Below are 8,331 nucleotides of genomic sequence, written 5' to 3' on the forward strand. Positions count from 1 at the left end.
TTTATACTGCCCTTAGTGATCTACTTTAAGTATCTAAAACTAGATGAGTTTCGCTTATGATTGAAAAAAATGAACGCTTTATCTAAATTGTACATGAGTGCAACTCGACCAAGTCTATTATCTCTATACAATGTAAAAGAAAATTAACTATAAGTCGATGTAAATAGTAAAAAAATGCACTACACGAAAAGCAAAAACTGCCTTAAGTAAGTTCACATCTCACGATATAGCCTTATTTTGTACCTTAGTATAATGAGATATTAATGTACATGAAGGTAGAATAAAATATCACTTAAAACTGTTTATTGCTTATTCAAAATCTGTCTAGCCCGCCAACTCTCCCGTACCAATTTGGAACATCAACAAGTATATACCTAAATACTTGTTGATGTCCACCTCGAGATGGATGGATGACCTGGTAAATTAGCCCGGGTTCACGCGGATGCAAGCTGCTGCCAACCGAAGCACTGGAGGTCTATGGGGAAGGCCTATGTCCAAAATGGACGTCTTACGGCTGAGATGATCATGATTATGAATAAACGCTTAACTACTCGTACCTAATCAATAAATTAAGAGTCCCAACAAAATTCTTTTGACTTATCTCTCACAAGTTTCTTCTAAACACTTATGGATGTAGGTACAAATTGGTACAAATCTAGCTTGTGTAATTTCCCATAAATAAAAGCACGAATTGTCAAGTCGTGCATTATACTGGAAGAGATCCCTTTAAGGATAAGTTCGCCTTTGTACGTCCTATTATCTTGTTTATTCGTTAATTTCATATGTACAGTAAAGAGTTTACAGTACAATACAATCGTTATACACTCTGAACGACTAATACGAGTAGTATCTATCTACTCAGTCGTACATTAGCCCGCCCGACATTATTTTTCGCCATTTTTCAACAACTTAGCGCCAATCCATATTTTCGATCGTAAATAACTGTATGCAACACTAAACTTATAAGTTACTTTTACTTATTGTTTAAATAGACAAAAAATACTGATTTAATTATAATCACTGCTGCTGCGCTCACTCATTGTTTCTCCTATACTGTAGGTAGGTACAGTCAAGGGCAAAGATATCGACACGCCAAAGTTACAAAAAATGTATACCTACGCGACCTTATGCACTTAACATTAAGCCGTGTAGACATATTTTGCAACTTGGCCGTGTCGATATCTTGAATTCTTATTATATAGGTACACATTGGGAGTGTGTGCGTGTGGCGCAGCTCACACTACACCTCTCCCCTGGGAAAAGAAAAAAAAATTGTTAGATTTTTTTTTTACAAAGTAGTAAGTTTCAAAATAAAGCAAACACACAAGTAACAATTTTAAAAAAATATATAATTATATTAAGTAGGTAGTAAATTTGTGCTTGAATCATGAAATTCAAGAAACAAAGAAATAGACTTATTTTTTTTTTTGACAATAGCTTATACAGGGCGCTAGCACGCTTATGACTAAAACGAAATGTAAAAAAAAAACTTTTGCTTAGGTACTTCTAAATTTGCACTCTTTGTTGACGAGACTTCGATTATTTAGTAAATTATAATGCAGTCACTATAAAATCAATGAAATTAACGTTATTAGTAGGTACTTTATTTTAATAGAAATTATCTAAATGATAAAATTTATTCTTAATTAACCTTAACTGTCCATAAAAAAAATACTGACTACGTACTGTTCGAATGTTCGGTACTGTGCTCTCTGATTACTTCTCTTTATCATAAATATATAACATAACAACTTAAAAAACTTTTGGCTCGTAAATTCTTCGTCTTGTACCATTTTTTTAAATGTCTTTTTCCTTATATACTTTCTTACATAATCATTCTGTACTTTCATATCTTCTAATTATAACTCATTTCATACATCTTATACTTCATATATTTATCAGTGTGCTACTTGGCATCACTCGTCATTCAAGGTCAAGGTCCACAACACATTTATACATTTCGTGTCCGGCCGGACTTTTACTCATTATATTATATTCATTTGTTCAGGATATAAGGATATTTTTTTTATACTTTCGTGCGCGTACATTCATAAATATTCATTTATAATAACATTTATCAGGTAGTTCATTTAACACTTCCTTTCTTTTTTTTCAATCATACCATGTGTCCAAGAATCGTCACAGTGGTAGCTCGACCAAAACATCATGATCCAATTTCAAGGATTCAGCTACCTGCCCTTATATCCTGGTGGACCTTGGATTATAAACTTCTCCTATCCTCTCAGAAAGAAAAACGCATTCAAATATCTCACAAATACTCATTCATTTAAAAAACTTCAACTCACAAGAGTTCCATCAACTTTTAAGAGTGGCCTTCTTAACAGCTAATGATAATCCTGATTGTTTCCGCTTTCCCAACCACATACCTAGCATTAAGCTCTCTTCAAAATCATACGATATCCTAATCAGTCAAAACTTTTCCTTTCCTAATTTAATACATAAACGCCATTCATGACTCAATACCTGCTTTACTTACGTTTCCTCTTATCTCATATTCAGATCATAAAATCATAATCATAACCATTTTAGGACCAAAAAAAAAAAAAAGAACTACGTTGTATTAATAAACTGACTTTTAACAAAGTCTTAAAAAAATAGCAAGTGTATAATATTTGTTTCGGTAAAATACCTTTAAATTATCTAATTACTATTGAATTTAGCACTAATAATTTGAAATGGAAGCCAGGGATCAAACTAGCAACAATAACAAATTATTTTCGGATCATCCTTTTTATCCGTCTGCAGCTGAATAAAGAGGACAATCATGGCTATTAAAATAATTTTAATAAATAATCAAACATTTATTTTTAAACTGACAAGTTCATGTAAAATATATCATAACGTTGTAATTAAAACATGCATTAAAGAGCGCACAGTACCTCATTTACCTAGTGAAATGTGAGACGAAATAACACACCTCACATTCCGATCCATACTTGATGACCTATATGGAATCATCAAGCTAAGCGCTGGGAATCTAAACAATGATACTCCTCTTATCTATTTAAGACTGCGTAAAGTAAAAGTTTTGTTTCTTTGAGAACGCAAATATATTATCTGAAAAACTCTGAAATTAGTAGAAACTCGTCAACAAGCGGCTTTGATGTTACACTTATGATTATATTATTTAGCTTAAATGTAGCACATGACTAATAAAAAAAAACAATTATTAAAAAAAACCTTCTACAGTCCTGTAAATAGTTATCCGACAACGAAAACACATACTGCAAATATACCTTTCCAAACGATGTTATAAAAAAAAACCATGCTTTTGTTGGCTCCTCACGGACACTTGTAGCTCCTTGCAGTGTGTCCTTCCATCAGCTCGCCCTCGACGCCGTCCTCTAGCTGCTGCATGCCGAAACCTCTCCAACAAGTTCTTGCAGCAAACCTCCATAAGTCTTTTTTATTGGTTTTCTTCTCCAATTCTTCATGTTTCTCTTATAAGTAGGTTTCTTTTCTGTCCTACTTATATTTTACTTTCTGATTTATAAATTCATTTCTTACTTTAGTTTATTAAGTTATATCCTTATTTATTTTCTCTTCAATTTCTTCATTCCTCTTTTCATAGCTTTAAGTATTCTTCTCTTCTTACTTCATCTCATTTTATTCACATTTTCTTCTTATTTTATCTTATTACTTCCTTCATTTCTTTTATTCAGTAAATTCTTCATATTTAATGTTAATTTTTTCTTCTTTCTTCAGTAGATTATTTTTATTTTCTTCTTAATCGTTCTGTCGTTTATTTCTTGATTTTTTCCTTCGCCCTTCTCTGTGTTAATTTTCAACAGCGTTTTTTTTTCTTAACTTCCTAAATATTTATTATTTATCTTATGATAACTGCTTAGTTCTATATTCTTCCATCTTCTTGCTTAAATTTATTTTCTTAATTAATTTTATAATATTTTAATTAATAGTAGTTAAAGTTATGTTTTTTTCATTGTCCGTAAAACACTTATAAAGTTCACATCTTTTCACTTCTTCTTCTAGTCTTTTCACTTCATTGATATAATAAGTCCGTTAACTAATACTGGTGGCGCAGCGCGCGCCGCGCCGCACGAGGCAACGGCACTGGCAGGGTCGCCATGTAAGGAGGCGATCGAGGAGACGAGTCAAACTCACGAATGATGCGTAAATACTCTCTATTAACATAAATGAATTCTTATTATATAGGTTACACATTGGGAGTGTGTGCGTGTGGCGCAGCTCACACTACACCCTTGACTGTACACTAACTCAGATAAGCCGCTTTCAAAATTCGCTTACAATGACTTTTATTTTGACAAACACGAAGCAAGTCGCAATCGCAAGTCTACCAATCATACCCTCACCAATCTACCAATTTAGTTCGCCGATTCAATGCATTTCATTCCATTGAGAATGAAATTAGTAGGGAATTAAAGAGTTGTAATTTTAAAAGCTTCTTTGATTGATGAAGGGTTCAAAATATGATAAGGACTAAACACGGCTACACTTCTTGCCTGCCATCGGGAGTTTCACTCAAAATGCCATCAATCATCCTACGCTTAAGTGACAAATTGCTGTATTTTTATGTTGTTAGTGGAGTATTTGGAAGGAAAGTGCTCTAGGCTGTTTTATCTACTAGGTATAAGAATATTTACTTTGTTTTCCTCATGTTATCCTTCAGAAACATAACCTAATTTAAAATATGCTACCCGTTTTCGTACCTTTTCTTAATATAAATTAAAAACTGTTTTGTATCTTAGTAGGTAAGAATAAAGTAGGTACCATTCATTAACGATTAATTGGATTGTCTGTAATATTATAATAACATGAATGACATGAATAAAAGTTATTCTGATAAGTCTAACGCCGTTTTTTGGCGGCCCACTGTATTTCACGACCTGTGGAACCTTTTGTAAGTACTTGCAATACAATACAATACAAATATTCTTTATTGATCACCAAAAGCAGTACAGAAACATACTTACATACATACATACTTACATATATACATGCTTACATACTTACTTAGTAAATATAAAATAATCCACTTCATCATCTCCAGCCTATGTATCTATAGGTTCCTTGGATTTGTACAGGTTTCATCACGATATTTCCCAGCGCCCGCTTTAGCCCTTGATCAGTGTAGAGCCAAATTGGTCTACTCTACATTACTTCCGCGACTCTCAAAAGGCGCCAACAAAATTTTATTTTGCACTGGAGACTGGCGCCTAAAGTGACCGCTCCTCTTGCTCTACCCCAAGACTGGCGCTGATGTTTTCTTCGCCTTCATTCAACTCAGGGGTGTACTCGCGATCGAACCCGCGATCCTTTGCAGGTCATAGGTCAAATCATTATAAAACGCGAAAGTGTGTAAGCCTGTTTGTCTGTTTCTTTGTTACCTCATCACGTCTAAACCGGTGAACCGATTTAGATCAAATTCGGTATACAGATATTTTGAGTCCCGGGAAAGGACAGGATAGTTTTTATCCCGCAAAATTGCATAGTTCCCGTTGGGGTTAGCGATAAAATAATTCCACGCAGACGCAATATGCTAGTTAAAGTAGAAAGGATGTAGTTTCACCAAAAGTGAAAACGATGAAAAAACAAGACAATTTACCAGCCCCTTAAAAGAACAAACCGAATTTACAAAATAAACAATTTAGCTATATTAAGCAAAGCTTCACGAAATGCTAAAAAGAAACAGCGGTAACGGTCGAATCCGGCGTAAATGCAACCGTATACGGCCAAATGATAGACGCTGATTACAAGCATTCGCAGTAATCCACTCTATTATAGGGGCCACAGTCAGTCTCGTGTCCGCCCGATATTGTTTCCCGAGGCTGCGGTAATAGGATCATTAAACGAGCGCGGCGGACATTTGCGCGGGAAATGGCCCATGATAAATGGGCACAATATCTACCGATGTTTTCAGGAAGCGCTTGCTATACTGCGACCATTTTTTTTCCATTACAACCTGAACATAATAAATGTTCAGCGCGACCAAATGATTCTTCATTTCAGTCATTACGTGATGCTGGAATCTAAAATGCCTTATGTAGCGGGCGTCCTCGTAATGGAGTAGAAGAAAAGGGCAGGTTCCAGGGCAATAAAGCGTATAATCATCCAATACACACACGAGCATAAACACACCACATTTAGAGTTTAGGGTACAAAGAATATTATATAATATTCAGACAGAAACAGAGTTTAGAAAAAAGAGCGTCACACACGAAATTGTAAGCTTAGCGTCTAGCAGTTCTCGGAAGAAGAACATGGCGCGTGCCCAGAGACAAGATATCAGAGTGGGGAGAAAATAAATTATACTATTGGCTAAAACGCGCGGGCACGCGAACGGTTCGAGCGCGGCGAGAGCGGGCAACATAACCGTCGCTCGTGCAGTCCCTAGCTGAGCCGTCAGATGGCGCTACATACTCCCCCTCCAAGCCGCCAACACGACCCGTGGGTGGCTTGGCCACAGTGTCCCTATTTCGGTCAGTTTTAGGTCTACCCCTGGGTCTATGAGGTTGTACAGGTCGGACAGTATCGCCTGGAGCGGACACAAAGGGAGTGAGATCATGAGTATGGAACTTACCCACAATCGCCTTGGTGTCACGATCTGAAACACAAAAGGTGGTAGGACTAAACACTTTCGAAATAACGTAGGGACCGTCGCGTTTAGGCATAAATTTCCTGGTCTTTCCTTGACTGGCGTTGCTGCGATGATGAGAGGCCAACAGTACTAAGTCGCCCACCTGATACTGCTTCGAGGGTCGGCGTTTGTTATCCGCATCATCCTTACGCCGGTCTTGCTGTGTTTCAGCCTTCTCCTTGACCTCTTCCCATCGGTTAATGAAGTCATTAAGGTAGGGCGTTATCTGAGGCACGTAGTTGTCTTTCGACATTATACTGCGCAGATCACGTCCAGCTTCAAATGGCGTCCTCATTTCGCGCGCGAACATCAGGTAAGCCGGGCTGCAACCAGTGCTGGAACAATTAGCACTGTTCAACGCGAAGCGAACTTGAGGCAGGAATTGAGGCCATGACCGATGGTTTTCTTGGACGAGAATAGAGAGTAACGTCTTCATATCTCTATTTTTACGTTCTGCCGGGTTGGCTTCGGCATGAAACAAGGGTATGAGGTTCTGCTTGATATTCAATATGTGCATCACCTGCTGCATCACCGCAGACACGAACTGGACGCCGTTATCTGAAACTACGCGTCGGACGAAACCGTAGCGTAAGAGATATTCTTCAATTAGAAGCTTCGCACATACCTCAGCTGTCGCCTCACTCAGCGCGTACAGCTCGATCCATCTGGTGGCGGTATCTTCGATGAGGAATATCCAACGCGCTCCCCTATCCCTTCAGGTAGCGGTCCAAACAGGTCCATCGCCAGAACTTCTCCTCGCTGGTTTAGGACGGGCGTCTGCAACAATCCCGGTGGCTTGGTGTTGGCAGGTTTGTATTTCTGGCATTGAACACAAGACTTGATGTGCTCCATTACAAATCGGCGCATACCTGTGAAATAGTATAGACGACGGAGGCTCTGCAACGTCCGCTCCACTCCCTGGTGTCCCGCAGTCGGCTCGTCGTGATGCTCCTTGATGACGGTGTCCCTCATCGACGCCGGAACTACCAGCTGCGCCTCCTCGGCATCAGCGTCAGCGTCGTATCTGAAAAGAACACCTTGAGACATAACAAAACCGCGGTCGGCCCAGCGAAGGTTCGCTAGCTCGTCGTCGCTCTCGATGTCGTTGATAATCTTCTTAAAGATCTGGATCGTCAATTTGCTGCTGTCGCAGGTCCGACGGAGTCGTAGTAGGCATATCCACTACGGCGGAGCAAATGCCACAGTCATCTTTAGTATCTTCGTCACAAATCGGCCGGCTGAGGGTGTCAGCGACGACGTTGGCTTTACCCGGGGTATACTGGTACTGAATATTGAAGCTCTGCAGTTTCAACGCCCACCGAGTAAGACGACCGCACGGAGACTTGAGTGTCAAAAGCCACTTGAGAGGCTGATGGTCACTTTTTACAGTGACAGGGTGGCCATGCAGATAGCCTCGAAAGCGCTCTACAGCCCACACAACAGCTAAAGCTTCTCTCTCCGTGGTGGTATAATTCCTTTCAGCTGATGTCAGCAACCTGCTGGCGTACTCCAGGGGACGTTCATCATTGCCTTCTCCCTGTAACAGAACAGCACCTAAGGCATAGTTGCTGGCATCAGTTCTCAGCACAAAAGGTAACTGATAATCAGCCTGGATCAGCACCGGAGCAGTCGTGAGGAGACGCTTGAGCTCGTTGAAAGCGTGAGATTGACTGGGTCCCCACTCCCAGGACTGG

The sequence above is a fragment of the Choristoneura fumiferana genome, chromosome 20 (assembly GCF_025370935.1).
Source record: "Choristoneura fumiferana chromosome 20, NRCan_CFum_1, whole genome shotgun sequence".
Classification (NCBI taxonomy): Eukaryota; Metazoa; Arthropoda; class Insecta; order Lepidoptera; family Tortricidae; genus Choristoneura; species Choristoneura fumiferana.